Consider the following 23,404-nt stretch of genomic DNA (forward strand, 5'->3'; position numbering starts at 1 on the left):
TTGGCTGCTAAATGGGGCCTGATAACTAACACAGTAATGTTGGTTTGTTTTGTCTTTATTTGTTCCTTTAAGATATACGTGGCAATAGGGATATTTTGACATAGTATACATACATGGAGTATAACTTCCCACTCTTGTGGTTGTACATGATGTGGAGTTACACTGGTCATGTATTCATAAATGAATATAGAAAAGTTATGTCCTATTCATTCTACAGTCTTTCCTATTCATTCCCCTTTGTTTAATCCAATAAACTACTATTTCCCCACCGCCCCCCATTGTGTGTTAGCATCCACATATCAGAAGGAACATTCAACCTTTGACTTTTGGGGATTGGCTTATTTCACTTAGCATAATAGTTTCCAGATCTCCAAATGCCACAGATCTTCTTTAAGGCTGAGCAGAGCAATATTCCATTGTGTATATATACCACATTTTCTTTATCCAATTATCTGTTGAAGGGCACCTAGGCTGACTTCATAGCTTAGCTATTGTGAATTGAGCTGCTGTAAACATTAGTGTCACTGTGTCACTGTAGTATGCCGATTTTAAGTCCTTCAGGTATATACTAAAGAGTGGGATAACTGGTTCAAATGGTAGTTCCATTTCAAGTTTTCTGAGGGAGACTCATACTGCTTTCCAGAGTGTTTTGCACCAATTTGCAAACCCACCAGCAATGTTGAGTGAACCTTTTCCTTGCAACCTCATCAGTAATGTTGTTTTGTGAAGATGGACAACCTGGAAACTGGGGATTCCTTTAGTCTTCTAAGCACGTTTAGGACTTGAGGTAGAAGCTGAAGCAGAAATAAATGGTTTGACTTCATAAAAGAGAGAGAGTTGAACATGTGGGAGTCAGAGAGGAGAGTGGAAGAAATGGGGACCAGCAGGGCTGGGGAAAGGGAAAGCAGAGAATCCATAACCAGAAAATGGCCATGGCCCACGTTCAACCTTAAAAGTAAAAATATTGGAGGAGGTTGTTGTAAACTTTTGGCTCCAAGATGTGCGAAGCCACGCCCCTTCACATCGGTGGGAGGACCTGGAGAAGCGGAGTGAGGTGTTGGAGCACAGCTCGCATCTGGCTTACACATGTGGCCTCATCTCCTCACACAGCCTGCCACGCAGAACAGGTGTTCAATGAGCATTTGTGAAACCAGTGAAATAACTACTGGGGGAGAGCTCAGAGGGAACACCACGGCTCCTGCTGCCACCAGAGACTGACAAGGGTAGAGACAGAGATTGAACAGCATTTCCTCACCAGCCTCCAAAGACAAGCCCTGACCGCCTCAAATTCAACCCAGCGGGGTACCTCGTGCCTGTCAAGAAAAGACAGGTTTAGAGCTTGCAGATTCAAAAATCAAGCCATGTGACCTTAGGTGGGTTTTGTGGGGTTGGTTTGTTTTCTTGTTTTCAAAAGATCTGGGGGAAAACAAAATGGAGCGTTTAAAGTGCAGAGAGAAAACTCCATCCCAACCCATTGTGTCCTGATGTGTACGCCACGGATCTCAAAGCGAGGGGAGCAGGGATGTCCATGTGACACCCAGCTGGTGGAGTGGAATTCTGTCCTGCGCCCCATCTGCTCTGAGTCAAAGTCACAGACATAGCCTGGGGCTCCTGCTCAGCAGCAGCTCTTCCCTTCTTCTGCAAGTCCATTCACTTTGCTTAGGAGCTACCTGTATTTCTAAGTCAGCAGAGTTCACTTTGATGACTTTTGAAATTACCTAAGACTAGCACTAGGTCACAGGAGGACTAAGGATGAATCGAAAGCAAGTAGCCCTTTCTCTAGGGCCCTCGAAGTGGACTGCCTTTGTTCTGTCTGTCCAGCATCCTCATGGCCTTTGGGGAAAGCTCATCTCCATTCTGTGTCATCCCAGCAAAGCTACCAAGCTTCACATCTACCAACAGCCCCTACTGATCGTAGGGTTGGTCATATGACTCTAGATTAGCCAATCTCAGGGCTTTATGCCTCTAGAAATAGCGATTGGTCCAGTTGTGTGAGCTAAGCAAGGCCAATCAAAGCCAACATGGACTTTGGGCAGTGAGCAGTCACTCCTGTCTGTAATCTCAGCTACTCAGGAGGCCAAGGCAGAAGGAACGCTCATGGGAGGCCAGCTGCAGCAACTTTGTGAGACCATCTCAAAATAAAAAGGGGCTGAGAATGTAGCTTAGTGGCAGAGCACCCCAGAGTTCAATTCCACATGCCACAAAATGAAAGAGAGAGAGAGAGAGAGAGAGAGAGAGAGAGAGAGAGAGAGAGAGAGAGAGAGAGAGAGAGAGGGAGGGAGAGGGAGAGAGGTAGAAGGAGAGGGAGAGGGAGAGGGAGAGGGAGAGGGAGACAGGAGAGGAGAGAAAAAGGGAACCACTTTGAGAATTAATCAGCTGAAAATCATGTGACTCCAGAGTTTGGTGGCCAGAGCACCAAGGAGATAGCCACCAAGAAGAGCCCTGAGGGGCTGGGGACATAGCTCAGTTGGTAAAGTGCTTGCCTTGCAAGCACAAGGCCCTGGGTTCAATCCCCAGCACCGTAAAAAAAAAAAAAAAAAAAAAAAAAAGAAGAGCCCTGAGCTAAGGGCTAAAGAGAAGTGAGGCCTCACACCATGTTGCAATCCCTGAATCCAGCTGTACCTGAAGATAGGTCATCCCTGGACTTGGACTTGCAGGATATGTGAAATTTTGTTTACACTTGGATTCATTTTAAGGTGGGTTTTATAATGGCAGCTGAATATAAGTGAACATCAATGTTTGTATTCAAGTAACAAGAAACCTTCATGCAGCAAAATGGCACAGTCCTTGGGACTGTTTAGTACACACCCCTGGGGGTGAAGACCTGTACCGCACACTGAGTGCCCCTCCCATTTCAGCATCCTATTCAACAAATGAAGCCCCCTGAGACTTGGAGAAGCTGCTTGACTTTGACAAAAATCACTGAACTAATGCAGGAGTGTCCCAACCTGAATCTCAGCTCATGCTGACTCCACTCTATGCTCTCGAAGGAGGATGGTGGAGGGCAGTAGCAGCTCTTGTGCTATTGAGTTAACAAGATACCAGAACTTCCCCATGAAGCCAAGGTCCTCAGTCCATCTCCTTTTGTACTGCATGAACTCCAAGCTTCAGAACCAGGCTCCTGAGTGGGGAAGAGCCCAACTTGGAAATCTGGCAGCATCAAACCTCCCTAATGGTCTTTGGGTTGCCCATGCCACACACCTGGCAATCACAGGAGGCTGGCCCTGCAGCTGGCACTCCCTGGCCTGGAAGCTGGAGAGAACAAACCCCAAGGCCATGAGCTTCATCCAGGATCAGGTACTTTCTTGGTCCACAGTGAGCTCATCCAGCCTTTGTGGAAGAGGGGAAGCTAAGGAGCCAAACATATTCAAGATCACCACTGCCTCATAAATGGCTGACTCTGCCTACTCTCCCACCCCCTCTCTCACGCCCCCTTTTGAAGTGGCAAGGGAATAAAGCCTAAGGAATCCATTCAGAAGGCCCATCAATAAAGACTCCCTTTATGAATGTCAATTCTCATTCCCATTTAAATAAGGAATGCCTTTAATAATTTGCATTAATGCATTCATAAGGGTGGAATTCTCATGATCTAAACACCTCCCATTAGGCTCCGCCTCCCAAAACTCTTAGCGGGGTGTGGGGGGTCAAGTTTCTAGCACATGAACCTTGGGTGACAGTCACACCATGGCACCATTTCAAATATTGAAAACTGCACGGGATTAGCCCTGCACTACTCTTTATTGTCCATATAGAAAGTCACAGAGACTCCTTGAGCCTCAGTTTCCCCTTCTGAAAATGGGAATGATGCTCCCTACCTGAAAATGGCATGAGAATTAAACATGTGATGTGCTGTCCCTGCTCCAGTTCCATCGCATGTGGTGGATGCTCACACTGGTGAATAATGGCGGGAATTCCCAAAAGTGCTCAAGGGAATAAACATTAATACACGCCAGGCCCTGGTTCTTCTGCCTAACCTTGAGATGCAAGGTCATTAAACAGCCAACCTCTTCCAAATGAGCCTTTTTCTATTTTCAATATTTTTTGACTCTAAAATTCCCTCAAGAAATCTCTGACCACAGTAGCACAGAGGGGACAGAGCCATCCCAAGGTCACACAGTCACCGTCTCGCCCAGTGAATAAACATGTGCATCACTACGATGTAAGGCTAACTGTGGGTTACTTGCAGGTGCCCTGGTGGTGCAACAAGAATATCTGTCACCTCAGGTTTCAGGTCCTGCCCCTCCACCACCAACTGAAGCCCCAGGGCCACAAATGAGGTGACTAAATGAGAAGGAGGTGATTATTTTCTCAGGTCAAAGCCTTATCTGTGGCACTTCCCTCTGTCCAGGCCCAGGAGCACACCCCACACATCCATCCCTGGTGCAGAAAAGGGGACACACGTGAGCAGGGCAAAACCCACTGTGGAGATGCCCCACTGTGAGGACCAGAAAGGCAGGTGCCCTGGGAAAAGGAAACCCCACGCCCTTACTACCAGGCTAGTTCCATCTTTAATGGGATCACCTGAGCCTTTTGAAAATGCAGATTCTGGATCAGTAGTTCTGCAGTGGGGCCTGATAACCAGCATCTCTAGCAAGCTCCCAGGGATGCTGATGATTCTGGCTCAGGAACCACATTTTGAGTAGCAAGACTTGGAGAGGTATAGGACACTCACGGGTTTGCTAAGTAATTAGTAATAGATAAGTCGATGAATGAATGTGAACTAAATGGAGGCAAATTAAGATCAGAATTCTATTTTCCAAGGTTAAACTGGGGTTGGTGATTGCGCCTCCAAGGTTCTCCTACTTAACATTTATCACCCCGTCTTGTTTCTTTATCTTTCTCCTCAGTAACAGGGCAGTGGAAAGATTGAACTCACTACCTTTGGTATACCTTTGGTATACTCTCTGAACCTCAGTGTCCACGTCTATAAAATGGGAATAAAGCTACCTTCTGGTTGTTGCAAGGATTAAATGGCTCATAAGAGGAGCTCAAGAAATGGTGAATAGTTTACTCATTAGGTAACAGATTCCTCTATCCCATGTAGAGGGAAAGGGGAAGGGGAAATATTAATTGTGTGTGTCTGTGCTCACCCGGTGCATGTGCATAAATGAATTGTTTCACTTATCCCTGAAGCATTTGGGGATGCACAGAGTTAGGCCCATTTCACAGGTGGGAAAACTGAGTCTTAGAAAGAATAAGTGACTTGTATCCAAGGTCACACGGCTGGGTAAGTGTGTCTGACTCAAAACCGTGTCCTTTCCCCACCTCCTGCCTCTCCCTCATGCCCTGCATGGGGACAACCTGCCCTTTGAACACAGCCCTCACTGTCCAAGGCTCTGGGTCTTTGCCGTTCAGGCTCCAGCCCCAGCCCACGTCCTGGGCTCACTCTGCAGACAGCCTGTTTACATGACACAGGTCTGGGATGGCGAAGTCCTCGGTGCTGTTTGTCTGTTTTTGCCTTCTCCTCACACTCAGACCTCGGGTGAGTCAGTCACAGCCAAGTCCAAGGACAGTTTGTACCAAGCTCACTCCGACTGCTGGGAAGGTGTCTGAGCCCCAAAGGTCACTGGGTGAAAGTGTCAAAGCAGACAGACAGATGACCTCTCACCTCCTTGCAGAGGGAGGTGTTTGTTGAACAAAGGGTTCGAGGGCATCCTCTTCAGGTCCCAAACAGGCCTGAATCACCAGCCCCACTTTCCAACCACGGGTGTTCTCTTGCTCAGAGCCAGCTTCCAAGTGCGGCGGGACGTGCCCAGTTGTGAAGCTGGCATGTGTTTTTGCCACTGTAAACCTGGCTTCCTGGTCCATAGCCCAATCCCACCTCGGTATTCCCCCTCCTATGGCAGAGATGGCTAGCTGCTCCCCAGAGATTCCTGTTCCCCTTCTATACTGTGGGATTGTCCCTGAGAAGTGGCTTTCAGCTCCATGAGCACATTTCCCAGCACCCCTTGCTTCCTGGGGGGTCATGTGATGGCTTCACACCAATGAGCAGAAGTGATGTCTCTCTCCTGGACCAAAGTATCCCTTCTTTACCTTCCCTTTACTCATCTTGAGTGAGAAAGAAACCACAGGAAGAAGGCGTTTGGGGCCTGACTCACCCCGTGGCTTCTTGATGGCCAGGGACACCCACATAGCCATAGCCTGGTGAGTGAAAAATAAAATGTTATTATTTTAAAGCACTGAGACTTTAACAAAAAGCAGCTGACATTGCTCCATTGAATACCCCCAGAGCTGAGGCAGCAACGTGAACGTGAATGGGCCTGTGGGGACCGTGCGCGATGCACCGTGTTCAGAACTGCGTCACTGCCATGCCTTGGCACCTTCAGAGGATTCTGGCAGGTAATCACCATCCTCGTTTTAAAGTGTAGAAACCGTGCCTCTGGGATTGAAATCATTCGTTCTAGATCATTCATTCTAGATCATCTAGTTAGGAAGTGGCAGACCTAGGGTTCGAAGAAATTCCTTCTGGCAACAGGTGCCAGAAGCGCTCCCCTTGCCACTCTAACAGTGATCCAGAAGGGCATTAGGGAGAGTGTCTTTCCACAGTCACTCCTGAGCAAGAGCCCACAGTCTGAAGTCCCTTATCTGTGGTCTCAGCAGAGCTCACTTTCTCTCCCCCAGGCCCAGCCTGTGTTCTGGGGAAGATGAAGACAGCAAGGAAGAGTGATAGGTGGTCTTCCCCCCTCTTAATCTGACCAGCCATGGGACAGAGGGAGCCCCCAGGAAGGTTAGAAATACACTTCAGGCCTGTCACCCAGATCTGGTACAGGCTCAAAGAAGCAGCAAGTTGCATGCCTTTGGAGTGGCCAGTGTCGTATTTTAGTGTGTCTTAACTTTCTATTGGCAGGCTACGGTGAAGTAGAGTTCCAGTACATTTCCTAACCAGGGTGACTACAAACTATTCAAATTAAAATTAGCAAAGGTGGCCAAGTTGAAAGGTGGGGATCATGTTGTGCTTAGATCCAAGGACAACTTAGAGGGCTCTTACAATACTGGCAACAGTATCAGACTTAAGTAGAAAACACTGAGCAGGAAGTGAGAGTGTCTTGGCTATGTGTAACCAAGACACCCTGGTCACAAGGCAAGACGCAGCCTCATGGACCCTCGTTTCTCAAAAGCTGGTGGGGGGTGGGGGTTGGGGAGGTGCGACTCTGTCTCCCTCAGGGTGCTGTCAGGGGTTTCCCTTCTTCCTTTGTACACTCCGCATCCTCAGGCCTCACATTTTACACCTCAACTATTGCTACAAGGCCATGGAGTGGGGAGAAAATGTCTGCAGAACCTTCCTCTCCTACCCCTTCTGCTTTGCACCCAATGAGATCTCATGCCTACGGAAACCCATCATGATTTCCTTCCTTTCTATGGGATAAAAACCTAAGCTCCTTAGGCTGACATTCAAAGTGACAGATGATACCATGCCGACGTTCATTTCTATTATACATTCTGTTACTCCAATCCTTCACCCTGTACCTGATCCTAATGGCAAATCTCATATTTCCCCATGTACATTCCTACCATTTACTTCCTTAAACTCCTCTGGTGTGCTCTGCCTTCATCCTGATTGTTACAAGTTCAAACTCTGCCCATCTGTCAAGAGTAATGTCAATACAACCACTTCTAGAAAGCCTTGCTGGGTGTCCACAACTTGGACCTCCATCTCCTTCTTCTGAGGTCAGACAGCAGGTCTTATTGGGCTCTGTTACCTTTAAAGTGCATTGATTCTTTGATCCCATTTCTTATCTCTTCTTCTAGCTCCTTAGAAAGAACTCTACTTTTTTGATAAATGCATTCATTCTTTAGCACTTATAATTGGACCTGGTACAAAATTGGTATTTGGTAAGTTTACTGAGTTAATTCAAAAATTGTGGGTCAAGGAAAGACTGAATTAGCAGCCGATAAGAGGAAGTGTTAGAGTAATCTCTGACAAGGAAGCCCTGACATGCACAGCGTCACACAAAAGGCTGTCTCTTTGTATTCTCATGGTCCCTCCCGAGTCCACAGCTCCCCTGAGCAGATTCCTCCAGTCAGCGTATCCATCCCCTTCCAGCCATCCAGGGCTCTGCCACCGCAGGGGCTCTGATTGTAGCTGTGCAAAGAAGGTTGAGAGATCAAGGAAGGCTGCCCAGCACATTTTGTGATCAGGCTGGAATACATTCTTACACTTTGGGTTCCCGATGACCAGGGACACCCACATAGCCATAGCCTGGTGGGTGAAAAATAAAATATATTTATTTTAAAGCACTGAAATTTTCAGTTGTTGTCCATGAAACCAGTGTCACCTGAGACCTTATCAGAAGGCAGAAACATGAGTCCCACCCTAGACCTGTGGAATCAGAAAATGCATTTTAACAAGATCCCGGGGGATGGGTGCGCACATTAAAGAGTGGCAAGCACTAGTGACAAGGATTTCTGTCCGTGTTCGAGAGATGCTCATTCATGGCCCCAACCTAATTACAAGGAAGACTGGAAAATTGACCCTGCCCTGATACTTAGAAAGAGGAAACGAATTTTGCTATCCATGGATTTTGCCACAAGTAGCATTTAAGATGGAATGGATCCCGTTCCTCTTCCAGGTCAGCCAAGTCACGTGACTCTGTATCTCATCTATCTGCTCTGCTGGCTGAATTGGGACAGGCTGTCTTAAGATGGCAGAAAGACAGGAACTTCCAATGTCTGTGGACAGATAGAATCCAGGTGAAAAAGCATATTAACAACCCTCAGTCAATGAAATTGAAAGAACATCTAAATAGTTTGTGTTCTCTGAGGAAAAAAGTTTGCCCCAGCTCCCACCAATGATCATTCAGCCAGGGTTCAGGCCCTACGCAAGCCAGATGAGTCCGTGGTTAATTTTCTGTGAAGCTTTGACCTGTTTGATCTAATTATTTTCACTATTTCCATTGATCGTTATTTCTGTTTCTCATTAGCTGAAATTTATTTTCATTATTCTGTGACTATATATTTTTCCAGAGCACGAGGACTTGAGGTTCACATTACTTTCATCTTTTCCTTATGATTGGTTAATTAACTAGAACTGAGTGGGGTATAGGGGGGAGTTGGCAAAGGAAACTTTTAAAAATCCCTTTTCATATAAATGTGTAGACCACTTAACAAGAAAACTCGGAGGTCCTTTGTAATATTGTACTTGATGGTGTTTTGCTCAGGAAATACTAAGCCAGCTCTGATCTTAAGATTTAAAGCATTTCATTAAAATTTTAAAAAGAAAACATAATATTTCATAATACGAATTTACTTCATCTTACATGTGCCAGACACCGAAAAGATCAAGCTTGAAGCAGTCAGAATTTTCCCATTAACACGGATCATCTAGCTTTTATAGCGAAACATCCTTTCTCTAAATATATTGGATTCTTGTTTTCAAGCCACAAGGAAATGAATGATTTATAAACTCAATAGGAAAAGACAATAGATTCATAAAAAGTATGTATCGTGGGAAGCATTTCTAGTGCTGAGTGTAAATTGACATTGTATGTCCATTCATATGATTTAAGATCAGGAGTCAATACAGTGTCACATAGTTCATTTTGAGCTCTCAGTGAATGAGTAAGGTGCACATGTATGCCATCAGTCACGGGATAATTTCTGCATTGTATGACTTTTCTCTTACTTTTGCTGTCATTTGAGGCTAAGCAACCTCTCCTGATGAATTGTCCCTCTGATGGCTTCAACACCTGGCTTGATGACTTCTAAATCCTTCTTACCAGATTTCATCTTGTTCCTTTCACTATTCTTCTCAGTGCTGAGGACTGAACCCAGAGCCTTATGCATGCTAGGCAAGTGCTCTACCACCGGCCCACATCCCCAGTCCCCACCTCACTTCTGAGCTTCACACTTACACAATCAATTCGATGCTAGACACGTCTGCTTCCAGAGGACCTCAGTGTGCTCCCCATCTTTTTCCAAAACTTCTCATTCCTTGTTATATTTCCAAAGAATCATTCACAAACTTGCCAACTGGACACAGGTGGAGATTCGTTCTTCATTTCCTGCATTTTCATTTCCACAAAATTAGTATGACCCTTTCTATACATTCATATTTGCTTCACCCACCCCTCCCAAACTTGAAGTGACTTTTGAAACAATCCACAGTATAGTTAGATGAAAATGGCCAAAGAAATAATGAAGTGGCAAAATAATGTCAGAAAATCACGTGAAGCCAGAGGAAGACTGGTTCCCAGCATTGCAAAGAAGGAAGTTGGGGTATAAATGAAGTTCTGAGTTTTCCTAAGGCCAAAGCAAAGTAGGAAACACTTATCAGGGAATGTGATTCAGTGGCTGTCAGATTAGAGGAAATACCAGCTGCTCTAGAGGAGCGTAATTTATTATGTAACAAAAGCAACGCCAGCAAATGCAGGTGGCATGGACTTTCATACAAGATGAGCTGGGCCAATGGAACTTCCTTGGATGCAGACCTTGCCTATTTATCAATTAGATAATTGACCATGAATTTAGGTAAATACCTTAGTGAATATCTTAATTAACTTTTCTAAGAGGATTGCTTGAACGAGAGAGTGGAGTTGGGCAAAGAACTTCCCCATGTCCACAGACTCTTCTTTTTCTCAGTACGTGATTCTACTGGGCATCCTAAAATCAAGCCCTAATGCAATTTAAAGCACATATATTGCTTTACGGCCCCTCTCAGCCCAGGGACTACAGGCTCAGTTAGGTCGGAAAACGCAAAAGCAGACCCACTTGTTTTCTGGAGGCTTTGTAGACCAGTGGAAAAATAACTTTAGAATCTGATAGTCTTGAGTTTGAATCTCTTTAGTTCTGACTATATGCCCTTGGGCAAGTGATTCTACCTCATTGGGCCACAGTTTCATTATCTGTAAAATGCAAATAATAATGCCCATCATATAGGACCATAATGAAACTTAAATGAGAAAATATCAACACTCAAAGCACTCCATAATGCTCAAAAAATGTTAATTATAATAATGATTATTAATTTAAATGTTTCTATTATGACCATCATCGTTATTATTTTCAAACTGCATTAAAATTATTTGTTTACATGTCTCTAGACTAGACTCTCACAGAAACCTAATATATTCTTGATCGCTGTAGTTCCAAAACTCATTTTATTCTATCCAAATTGATTATTTGACAGCATCTCCCAAAGTTAGAACTAAAACCGGAAATTATAAAGACCCAACAAATGTATTAAGAGACCTTCATTCAGCAAGAGCCCTTTGAAAAGAGAGTGAGAAGTGAGAAAGATGACGAAGCACAATTTGGCATTTTATTATTATGAGGTGAGATCACCTACATAATTTTGCTCCAATCGCAGAGCCACACTGCAAAGCAAATACTATTCTCAAGTGTGAAAACTGAATCTCAGAAAGGTAAAGCGGCTTGCCCACACCATACAACCAAGACTGTCCACTTTGAGCTGTGTTTTTTCTTTTGTGCCAGTAATTCTTACACAGTAGTTGTGTCCAAGAATAACCAGAGATCTAGTTAAAAATATCTTACCAGTCCTCTCTCCCAGAGACTCTGACTTAGTCCTTCCATTCTGGAAAATAGGAATCTACTCTTTAATAAGCAAACAGGTGATTTTCTAATCCAGGTAGACAGATAAAGGTATCCCCTCTTCCAGCAGAGATCTGGGATTTGGAAATCACAGTCTCCATTTTGCTAATGGTTTCATTTTGCCTCTTGACAGAGCCTTGGGCCCTAGTGCAGGAGAGGTTGAGTGGAAAGTCTGGACTGATTGCCCCTCTGACCAGCAGCACATGTCCAAGGGTGGAGGCGGCCTGTGTCTACAGCACACCAGGGTGTGGGTGTCATAGAGACCAAGGCTCTGAAAGGCTTTGGAAGAGCCTGGTCCATCTTCTGCTAGCCATCTTCAGCTTCTGTGGCCATAACTGACTCCCCCATCTGTGACTCCCACAGTCCTTTGTGGACAACACAGCATGCTACTTGGCAAGCCTGCCTCCTGGAGAAAGAGGTGCAGGGCGGGAGGGCAGAGGAATCCCACCTGCAATCTTGCTGTCTCCAGTCCCAGACGCTGGCACTCGGTAGGACTCGCTGAGCATGTGGGTGAATGACTGACTGCGTGCAGAACAGAGTAGTAGCACTCACAATATGGAATAAAAGTTCCCTAACTACCTCTGTCTTATTCTAGTTGTTAGGTTTGATCACCTCTAGAATTCAAAGGAGAAGTTTAACTTCCTATATTTTTGTGTAACACTTTAAAAACATAAAAGGGTATTTTTGTTGTTTTTTGTTATGCCATAAAAAAATGATAAATGGGACTTTCTGTGGTTTGTGAGACATGAAACACAAAACATAAAATGTTTTGAAAAAATAATTTTACTGGAAACAATATATTTGGAAACTGATTTGCTATCTCAATTGCCAACCTTGGCCTGCTAATGTCCCAAAGTTTGTAAGGTATGAGACTTTGGGGAGCAACCAACCACCATTCTGTAGAATGACTTTCTCAGGACAGGTCTAGCACACAGCATCAAGTTCAATGTCCTATTGGTGTCCTCTCTGTTACCCTCTTATGGAGGGGATGCAACTCCACCCCACAGTTGCAGTAACTGAGTTGCAGAAATCGCACAGTGAGTAAGAGATAGAACTCAGAGCGCACAATGTGTGTCCTTCTCTGGCTTGGTGGTTTCATTTAGCATAATGTCTTCCAGATTCACCCATGGTGTCGCATATGTTAAGATCTCCTTCCTGCGAATACTGAAAAATATCCCATTGTCTGTATGGACCACATTTTCCTCATCCGGTCTTCCACGGATAGACATTTAGGTTGCTTTCATACCTTGACTGATATGAATAAGGCTGCAGTGAACATGGAAGAGCAAAGATCTCTTCAAGATCCTGATTTCAGTTCCTTTTGGATAAGTAACCAGAAGAGGGATTGCTGAAGCATATGGTAGTTCTATTTTTAATCTTTTGAGAAACCTCCATACTGTTTTCCATAGCTGCTACAATATTTTGCACGCAAGATGCATAAATTCTAGAGATTGGGTGTACAGCACAGTGCCTGCAGTTAAAAATATGTTATTGTGCACTTCAATATTTTGTTAAAGGGTTCATGTCACATTATGAGTGCCTTTACCCACTCCCCTCACACACAGTGGGGGCACAAGGAAACTCTAGGAGATGATAGATAAGTTACTAACACATTGATTGTAGCAATGGGCTCGTGGGGTTTGCATGTGTCCAAATTCATCAAAGTGTATACATTAAATAAGTGCAGTTTTTTGCATATCAATTATATAAAAAAAAAAAAAGCTGTTAAAAAGACAGAAAGCTTTAGTGGGCCTGCTTCACATCAGAGGAATATACTTAACACTACTGAACCACATACTTTAAAATTGCTGAGATAGGGGTTGGGAACATAGCTCAGTGGTAGAGAACTTGCCTGGCGTGCATGGGACCCTGGGTTTGATACTCATTTTCGCAGAAACATTTTCCCAGGCATTGACATGATTTCTGTGAATTTTATTTGGTGCATAATACTCCATCCAAGGTGTACCTCATTAATTAATTATTTTTACATAGTTATATCCAGTTGTTTCATAGTTATTTCTATGTTCACTGCTCTAAGTAATTCTGTAATGAACAGCTTTACTAATAAAGCTCTTTAGAAAACTTTAGGATTAGGGCTCTTAGGATACATCTCCAGAAGTGTATTATGGGTCTACCAGCTATGACTCACCATCATGCAAGTTGCCCAAACACTTTCTGAAGCTGTTACTCTCCTGCACTCCATCGACATATTTGCCTTGACTGTACCCAGTGCCAGCTTCACGGATGTGTCCCCTGTGAAGTTCCACAGAGTCCCATGCTCAGAAGGACTTCATGTTTGCTTAAAGCTCTATTAGCAGCACCTCGAAATTCTCAGTGTGATTTTGAATGTGTGCTTTGCAAACGGAGTCTGATGGAACATGCAAGTGAGTGGAAGGAATTCCAGCCACACATGTGTCCCCTGCTCCTAGCTGCCCTGTGCCCATATAGTGTCCACCATGCTCACCGGTACAAAATTCCAGCAGGACCATGTGTGTGGGAGCCGATGAGGCTCCAAACAAGTGTAAGGGAAGTGTAAGCCTGGACCCCGGATGCAGGGAGAGTCAGGGAAGCAGAACTTGCTTTGAATGGTCAACAGCCAGCCCACCATAGGCTTACTTGGAGTGTTACTTTTCTGTTTTTGTCAACCCCTTAGTTTGGTCTCCTTTTATTAATCCGCTAGCCAAAGGTAGAGAGTGTCGGTGGAGTGTACATATATCCAGAAGTGAGTTAAAAACAATTGAGCTAGTTTTGTGCAGCAATTACACTGTTCTGATGATAATAATAAGCTACATATGCAGGAGAGCACATATTTTGAAGGTAATGCAAATATAGAATGTAATGTCAAGGATCCCCGAGGGAGCTGGCCTTCACATTCTAAATGCAGCCCGTCGCTTTAAGGAAGGATTTGACTAGGAGCAGTCTTCCTCTTGTCTTCCCCGCCCTCCTCTACCTGCCTTCTGGCTCAACAGCAGGCTGATGGCTTTTTTTGAACAATCTAATCAGTGACAGGCGCCCAGGTTAATTTCTCTAGATAGGAACAGATTAATAGCAGGATGGTTTGGGGGCTAGAATTCGGTGAAAGGCAACGAGGCTAATATTTCTTTATTACCATGTACTCTATGACTCTCAGGTTCCTTGTTTACTTGCTTGCTGGGAAATTTTTACAGCCTCATTCTGCCAAATATTGTTCTCCTTTGGGTTAAGGCCTCATTTCTGAACTATAACTTTTGAACTTTGAACTGCAGTAAAGTCACTCTTGCTATTATGAGTTGATTCTTCTTTATGAAATTGCAAAGTTTTCCTTCTATGGACATTATTACCACAAGAGATTACTTGGTGTCCAGTGTGTAAAATCTCCTGAGGTTGGTGACCCTTCGCCTGGAAAAGAACCGACATAACCTCTGAGGCAGGAGCTTTCAAAGGTGGCCACACACTAGAATCAAGTGAGGAGCTTAAAAAATGAGGGATGCCTACATCTTACCCTCCAAGATCCTAACTCAGTGGGTCTAGAGTCCATCCTGGGCACTGAGAGTTTTACAAGCTTCCAGATGGTTCTGTATGCAGCCACAGTTTTAGAAATGCTTAAAGACATTGCTCTAAGATCTCAAGTACTTAAAGCCAGAGGACAAAATCCATGCAACCAGCTCAGTCAGAAGGTTAGCATCGGTAGCATGCGACAAACAATTATGGAACCCCTGCTGGCTGGCAGACTTGATGCCTTCCCTTTGGGAATTACAGAGATGAATGAGAGAGGCTGGAAAGGGGGATTTGGGGAGAAGTTGATTAAAGCATACAACATTATGGTTAGATGCAAGAAATAATTTTAGTGTTCTATGGCACAGTAGGGTGACTCCAGTTAACACTAATATATCATATATTACTAAGTAGCTAGAAAAGAGGATTTTGAATGTTCCCATCACAAAAAAAAAAAATGATAGTAAGTGTTTGGGAAAATGAAAATGCTAGTTATCCTGATTTAACCATTATATATTATGTATGAGTACCAAAATATCACACTGTAGCCCATAAATAGGTACAATTCTTATGTGTCATTTACAATTTAGTAGAAAATTAACAAGATAGCTTCCCAGGTTGGAGGGGCTTTCTAGATGGAGGGCAAGTGAGGAAGTCAGCAAGATAGCCAGAGAGAATGCAGAGTATATGGAAGAGAGATCTACCCACGGGCCAATAAGACACTTTACATGTGTTTGGCCTGTGGAAGGAATTTCTGGGATCTCTTCAGAGAGGAAGTTACATGTTGGATTCTGGTGCATTGTCAGGAATAACAAAAAGGCTAAAAGCAAGGGTCTCCCAGGGCAGGGACAATGTCTTGTTCATCTTTGTGTCCCGAGTGACCAGTACAATACTGGTACACAATAGATGGTCATTCACACATGTTTGAAGAATAAGTGAGTGGACTGATAAGGCTGTAGCTGAAGATGATCAAAAGACAAAAAAAGAAAAAATTTTGTAAAGTTTGTCTGAACCATATCATGCAGGTCTAGAAAGTTCTTAAGCTGGGCATTTCCAACATCTGGGCTGTTCGTCAGGAAATAAATCTGGTGGTAGATTTATAAGATGCTTTGGGTGGAGAATAAACTTGGAGGTGTCTCGAGAAGCAAGAGCCATGGAGTGGGTTGATGAGGACCTGAACTAGGTCAAGGGTGAGGGGTAGAGTAGAAAGAAGGTCTTGACATTGTTCACTGCTGTGCTTACAGAGGAAGCCCTACCTTAGGAGACCTCCCCCAGCTATCTCCTACTGACACTCCAGAGAAGAATCTCGTAGAGTGAAACAGACATGATTACCTCATGTACATATACGACTGCCTGACCCATGTGATCCTACACTATGTACAATCAGAAAAATGAGAGATTGCACTCCATTTGTGATTTATCGAAATGTATAAATGCATTCACTGTTATGTACAACTAATTAGAACAAACAAAAAATTTAAAAAATAGTAAAGCTGAAGGAAAAAAAAGAGAGAGAAGAACCTCAGATGCTACCCCTGTCTCTTATTGAGTAAACTCGTGGGAATGTCCAGCCCAAGAAAAGTGTGATACTCAATACCAATGTTTCCTCTTGGAGTTCACTCTTTTCCTTACAGATAGCCAGGGTGCATACTGATTCCCCCAGCAGAAAGGTAGCTAAGCACACGTCCTGCAAGCCTTCTTAGCCTGACTCTGAGAAACAGAGGGGTTTCTCAAGGTCAAGGGCCTTGGCTTAATGACCCAGTGAAGGAGCAGAGCCAAAGAGGGCCTTATATTACAGAGCTTCCAAGATGGAAGAGTCCTTCAGGACCATGGAATTGAACTCTCCATTTTGTGAACAGGGCACAAGGTCTAATGGAGAAGACCCAATTGCTCAAGAGAGATGCCATTATCCAGCAGGAAAGGGATGTGACGCTTCCCCGGATCTGACGCCCCCAGTACCGTGTCCTGCCCAACCCAGCCTCCATCACCAAGAAAGAGGGCAACCAGAAGACTAGATCCAAATGCCAACCAGGGAGGCTGTTTTATTTCCTTCCCCTGTGAGGGGCAGTTGTGCCCAAATCTCCCTAGGAAACCCTGTTTCCCGGGATTTTTGATGTCACTGACCCCACAGTGCTGAGCACCTGTGGGTACTCTAGTCTGGAGTCCATCAAATCCAGTTTAAACTTCCTACCCCATACAAAATGAGTATCTCCACTACCAAAGATGAATCAGGCCAGTATGGTGGCACAAACCTATAATTCCAGATATTCTGGAGGCTGAGGCAGGAAGATGACAAGTTTCAGGCTAGCCTCAGCTACATAGCAAGACCTTGTCTCAAATTCAAAAAAAAAAATAATAAAATAGAGTAAAAGGGTTGGGGATGCAACTTGGTTTTAGAGTGCTCCTGGGTTCAATGGCCGGTAATAAATAAATAAATAAATAAAAAGAAGATTTTGATTCAACTCTTCAAGAGAAACGTATTTTGTAAACAGCTGTGCAGTCACTGAATACCAATGCATTCTAAAGAGGGAGAGAACATGGAGGGGATCAGGATTAGAAATTGTTCTTTCCCCAGCATATTAGATTAACCAAAAAAATCCATGCCTTTGTCCAGACTATCTGTGACTGGTCATTTAATAAGGTGACTTGACTGGAGCATCGGGTGCCTAGCTATTTGGTTAAACATTATTCTGGGTGTGTCTGTGAGGGATTTTTCTGGATAACAATAATATTTGAATCAGCAGACCAAATAAAGCAGATTGTCCTCAGGCCTCGCCCATTCTGTTGAAGCTCAGAGTAGAGCAGAAGAGAAGACTGAACAAGGGACAATTCATTCTGTCTGCCTGACATCTTTAAGCTAGAACACGGGTCTTCTCCTGCCTCTGGACTAGAACTTACACCCCTGGCTCTCCCGGATCTCAGACACTGAACCAAGACCAGAACTGCACCACCAATCGGCGTGGAAAGCACAGACCAAGACTCCATCACAAGGCACGGGCACAAACGTTCACATTTCATTATCACAACAGTCCTGAGGGGAGGAGCGGTGGGTTAGTAGGTGTCTTGGCAGCTTGGACCACCATAACAAAGAACCACAGACAGGGCAACCTAAGCAAGAGGAAGTCATTTCTTAGAGTTCCCGGGTCTGAAAAGTCCAATACCAACATGCAAGCTACATCAGTTACTGGTGAGAGTCCTTCTCCTGGATTGCAGAGAGCTTCCCTCAGCTGAACCTAGTTACCCTCCAAAGGCCTACTCTCCAAGCAGCATCACATCCCAGGTCAGGGCTTCAACATATGAATCTTGGAGGACAAAAATATTTAGGGCTCAGCAATATGCTACCCATTGACAGATGAAAACACTGAGGCCTAGAAAAATAAAGTAACTTCCCCAGACTCACCAAGCTTGTGAGTACAGTTTACATTCTTAATACCCTATCTCCCTCTCAGCCGCCGTTCTTTCTACAACAACCACAGTTTTTATGTTAGCTTTTCTAATACATAGCAAGGTTTTCTTCTTTAGAAATAGCCAGTAAAGATATGAAAAGTTACCCAAGCTTACTAGGTGTCTGGGAAGTGCTAATTAAAATGACAGCAAGATTTCATTTTTCACTCATCAGATTGGCCAAAATTAATATCCAGTGTCAGTGAGGGAGGGGGAAAGGTGTGCTCTTAAATACTGCTTGCAGAAATGCACATCGGCGGCCTGTTTGGAGGGCAATTTGGAACTATCTATAAAAATTTATATGCCTATTCTCTTTAATCAAGCATTTTAGTTCTTGATACCCACCCCAGGGAAATAGTTTCACAGAGGTACAAAGAAGTATACATTGCATTTTCTGGTAACAATGAAATATTGGAAGCGCCATGTTATCCATTCACAGGGACTAGTTAGAAGGACTATGTTGTATCCAAACAATAGCATCTGTGGAACCTTTTAGAAGAATGTGGCTGGCTTCCATATTCTGACACGGAACGCTTTATTCAGTAGAACAGCAAACTGGGGAGTATGGGCAGCGTAATTCTATTTATGAAATTTTAAAAATCACCAGATACTTCTAAGTCTATATTATATGTCTTTATGTATAATATTTCATGGAAAAAATTCAAGGACCCATACACATCAAACGGTTCATAGTTACTCCTTGGGACTGAGTTAAAGAGAAGCCAAAGGGAGTTTTTGAGTTGATCGTGTATTGGCTGAAATTTCACAGTGAAAATGCATGCATGCTCTTGTTTTCATAATTACAGTAAGTAAATAGTTACATAAATCAATAAAAACATGGAAAAGGAAGGTGCTTTCCTTCAAAACACTTCTATTTCTTCCCAAACAATAAAACCTGGCAGGGTGGACCATGTAGGATTCTTGCCTCCACATTCCAAGTGAGAAACCAAAGAATCCGAGAGAAGAGGGGACTTGTCTGGGGTGACAAGGTGGGTCAATGACAAAAGTAGGACAAGAGCCCAGGTCTTCTAACACTTCAGTCCTCGAGCTCCATGGACTGCATCTCCTTGCTTCATTTGGCTTCCACCATCTTGGCACCATCTTGCCTGTGAGCAAAGTGAGCCATCAACACATCCTTGCAAAAGAACCTCCAACTTGTAAAGAGTTTGAGGGTTTCCAAACTTTTTATCTTTCTGCTCTTCTCTTTTCAGACCATGACTGGGACTGGAAGCCAGCATCCTTCAAATGTCTACTTGAAACCTGCAGGGTCAGTGTTGCAGAGGGCTCCTCTGATGTTCCGTCCGATTTCCATCCAAATAAATCTCATTTTGCTGATGTCTATAAAGTCTGACTTTATAGCAGAGAGCTCTCCTAGAACTCTGTCTTTAATAAAAGGGGAAAGAAGTGGAACTACTAATTTAGTTTCTTTAAAAGGCATGTATTTTCATGCACATTAAGTCCATCTGTTGGTGAAATGGATGCCTTTGCACAGTGTATAATTTGATAAAACCCAAAAGAACTCAGAGCTCCTAGCTTGAAGCAGAAATAGAGAAAGTGGCTGGGAACCTGACTAAAGTGGAGAAATCCACCAAATGCTATTTTTAGAACTAAAACCTGATTTAAAAAAAAAAAATGACCCATCATGGGGAAAGATTAGTGTTTTCAGTGTAAGTAACAGCCTCTCAGCATATTCAAACTGCTGTGTGGACTGAGATCAAAGGGCCTGCTCTCTTGTTGGGGATATCTTTTTCATGGCATTGTGCAATATCTGATCACCTCGTTCTCTGCCTCATACTATCCAACGGGTCCCTATTGGTTGCAGAGATCTTACAAACTAGCAGCTACATGTTTATTTGCCAGGATGAAGTCTTTACAATTTTTGAATGTTGGCAACATCTAAAACTTGGCATTCCCCATCAAAATCCTGATTTCTCATTTCTCAAAAACCAGAAGATCTAGCCATGCTTGGTCCAAATTCCTGCCGAGCATTAACAAGCTGATGCTGAGTAATGGAGGCATAATTTAGACACCATTCACTTCCTGCTGTGCCGCGGTTCCGCCTGGGCAACACCTAGTCAGAAGAATATTCGAGGTCCTTCACTATTGGCGAAAGGTCAACTCCTCCATACTCATCTTCTTCCAGTTCTTTCTCCATTTATGCACTTAGTCAATAAACCTTCATTTTTCACCATGTGTACCAGACAGTTTGCGAGGTAGATACAAAGATGAATGAATAGAAATGTGTCTGTCAGTTAGGGTTCTAGAAGATAGCACATACAGATTAGGATAATTTGAGTAGGACTGGTGGAATGGGAAAGGACCCACAGTGCCCTGAGTCTAGAATTTGGGGACTGTTTGTAGTGCTAACCCTGAAGGGGGAGTGTTGCCTTGCAGAGAGATGCTACAACCTTCTGACAGGAATTCAGCTTGAGATAGCCCTGCAGAGCAGGAGCAGGGGGAGAATCACCCGCCCTTACTGTCCTCTCTTCCTCTGATCTTCCAAGAGGACTTCTCCATTGGTCAAAGCCAAAAATAAAAGAAGATGGGGCCTTTGGATGCAGCCCTCGAGATCAGCTTCCGCAGGCAGAGATCAGGTCAGGGAAGGGCCAAGGTACAGGAAGGTCCTGGGCCAACCCATTCCATCCTTCAAGGAACTCATAGTCTAGTCAAGAAAAAGCAAGTCACTGACAGTGACAATGTAGGGTTGGGAGTGTTGGGCTAACAAGAATCACAGATGGCTGGAAGCACCCAGAGGGAGAGGCTCCCTGGGCAGAGGCGGCTAACCTCAGACAGCTGGAAGTTCCCAGGAAACAGCAAACTCAGGACAAAAACAGAAATGATCAAGAGCAAAGAATTACTCAGAAAGAGGTGAGAAAGGAAAGCTGAGGAAAGGAGCATCCTATTGCTCAGGATGGATGGGCACCCAGTGCCCACTCACTGGGTCCCTCAAAGTTCTCCAAAAGTCTCCTGCTCTTTTATATTGTAAAACTCTACATAATCACTTCTCCTCTTTCGGGGAAGTTACCTCCTCCTTAAATCACCTCCCAAAGTAATTCTACTCCTGAATCTACCCAAGAGAAATGTGGTAGACGTGCACCAAAAGACATACATTACTGTGCTCAAAATAGCATTATCATAGTAACCAAATGTCCATCAATAATAAGTGGGATCATGAAGCATGACATATTCACAGCATAGAATACAACAGAACAGTCAGGATGTACAATCTACATGTTCAAAAATATGGATGGATAACACAAATAGATGCTGAGTGAAAGAAGTAAGACAGAAAAGTACACATCCCCAAAAGATTCCTCATCAAAAGATCAAAATCAGGCAAAGTTGGACAACAATGACCCCTTAGGGGAGTGGTAGTTACAAGAAGATGGCCCCAGATGGGGAACTCTGTGTGGCTCCTAATGTCCTGTTTGAACATTCATGGAGCTGTGATAACTTATGTATACTTTTCTGCGTGTTATATTTTTTAAAAATGTTCAAAACACTTATGTCACTTTCTCTGGGAAAGTTTTTGAATAGCAAGAACTGGAAAGGCCCTAAGTTGAAAGAGTCCAGAAAATCTTTTGGTAAAACCCACCCAGAGCCCTGGAAAGAACAGAGACTCAGGAGACTGGACCTACCTTGAATTCCCAGGTGATCCTAACAGTCCTGTCTGCTCTCTTGGCTCCCTCTGCTCCTGTAAAATGATACAAAGAAGTAGATGTATTTCCATTTCTTCTCACTGATAAGGCATTTTGGAGGCATCAGAGATTAAAGGATCATCCTTCTTCTGAATTGCCTTACCAGTCTGGACCATTTCTGTTTGCAAAACAACCCATAAAGGGCTTCATCTCCCGGCTGAGCAGCTCCCAACTCTCTCGTCACAAAGGGACCTTGACATGACTTTTCTCCCATGAGTCCCACATCCTGAAAGAAGATGTGGCAAAAAAAAAAAATGTTGATTGTGTAATAACCCATTTGTCTTAATCAACACATTTATATTAATGCCAACCTAACCTTGTGACTAGCATGAGATAACCAATATCCCCCAACTGGGTTGTGTAATTCCTGCTCAAAACACAGTAACCTGATCATTTCGTTCACCAGGGAAGATCTATGGCAGGCATTCATGTAAGATTTCCAAGATTAAATTTATGACACAGAAATTAATTAGGAAGCCTTTATTTATTTTTCTTTATGTTCTGGAGGTAGCAGCCCTAAGCCAGGGCCTTCACGTACTAAAGAGACCTTGGGTTCGATCTTCAGATATGTTATGGTGCTGCTTGCCTGACTTCTTTTCAATAATGATCTCAGAAGATGAAGTCGTCAATGATAAGCCAAGAAAGGGAGAGATGATTTGAATAATATTGTATGTTTATAAAAATGATATCATTGTTTTAACAATTATTTTAATAATATGAATTACTTTTATTGGGCTGCAAACAAAACACCATAAACCAGGTAGATAATAAACAATGGAAATTTATTTCCCACAGTTCTGGAAACTGGGGGGTCCAAGACTTAAGATGCTAGAATATTCATTGTCTGATAAAGTATCTCCTTCTCATTCACAGGCAGCACCTTCTAACTGTCCCCAAATGGAGGAAGGTGTGAGCAAGCTCTCCGTGTCTGTTTTATCAGAGTACTAATCCCTATCAGGAGAGTCCCACCCTTGTGACCTAATCAACTCACAAAGGCTCCACCTCCTATTGCCATCACCTTGAGGGATAAAATTTCGATATATAAATTTGAGAAAGGGAAGTGAACACAAATATTCAGATCATAGCTCCAAAATTGACTACATGTATGTTGGACATCTTTTTATTAATGTTTTTAATTAGCACTTATTCATGAGATACAGGGCAGCATTTCAATACATACATACAATGTGTCATGATCAACCAGGATAACTGATAGGAACTTTTTATGCAAGTCACTAGGC

General features: G+C 43.6%; 1 long non-coding RNA gene across 1 annotated transcript; it reads right to left on the reverse strand.

The window, feature by feature from the left end:
* Positions 1–7,852: 7,852 nt before the first annotated feature.
* Positions 7,853–22,336, reverse strand: LOC124963956 (uncharacterized). Its single transcript, XR_007104851.1, has 4 exons — positions 22,267–22,336; positions 22,104–22,159; positions 9,852–10,001; positions 7,853–8,670 (listed from the first exon to the last, which is right to left on the reverse strand). It is a non-coding gene; the product is annotated as an uncharacterized LOC124963956 (long non-coding RNA).
* Positions 22,337–23,404: the final 1,068 nt, after the last annotated feature.

The sequence above is a fragment of the Sciurus carolinensis genome, chromosome 14 (genome assembly GCF_902686445.1).
Source record: "Sciurus carolinensis chromosome 14, mSciCar1.2, whole genome shotgun sequence".
Classification (NCBI taxonomy): Eukaryota; Metazoa; Chordata; class Mammalia; order Rodentia; family Sciuridae; genus Sciurus; species Sciurus carolinensis.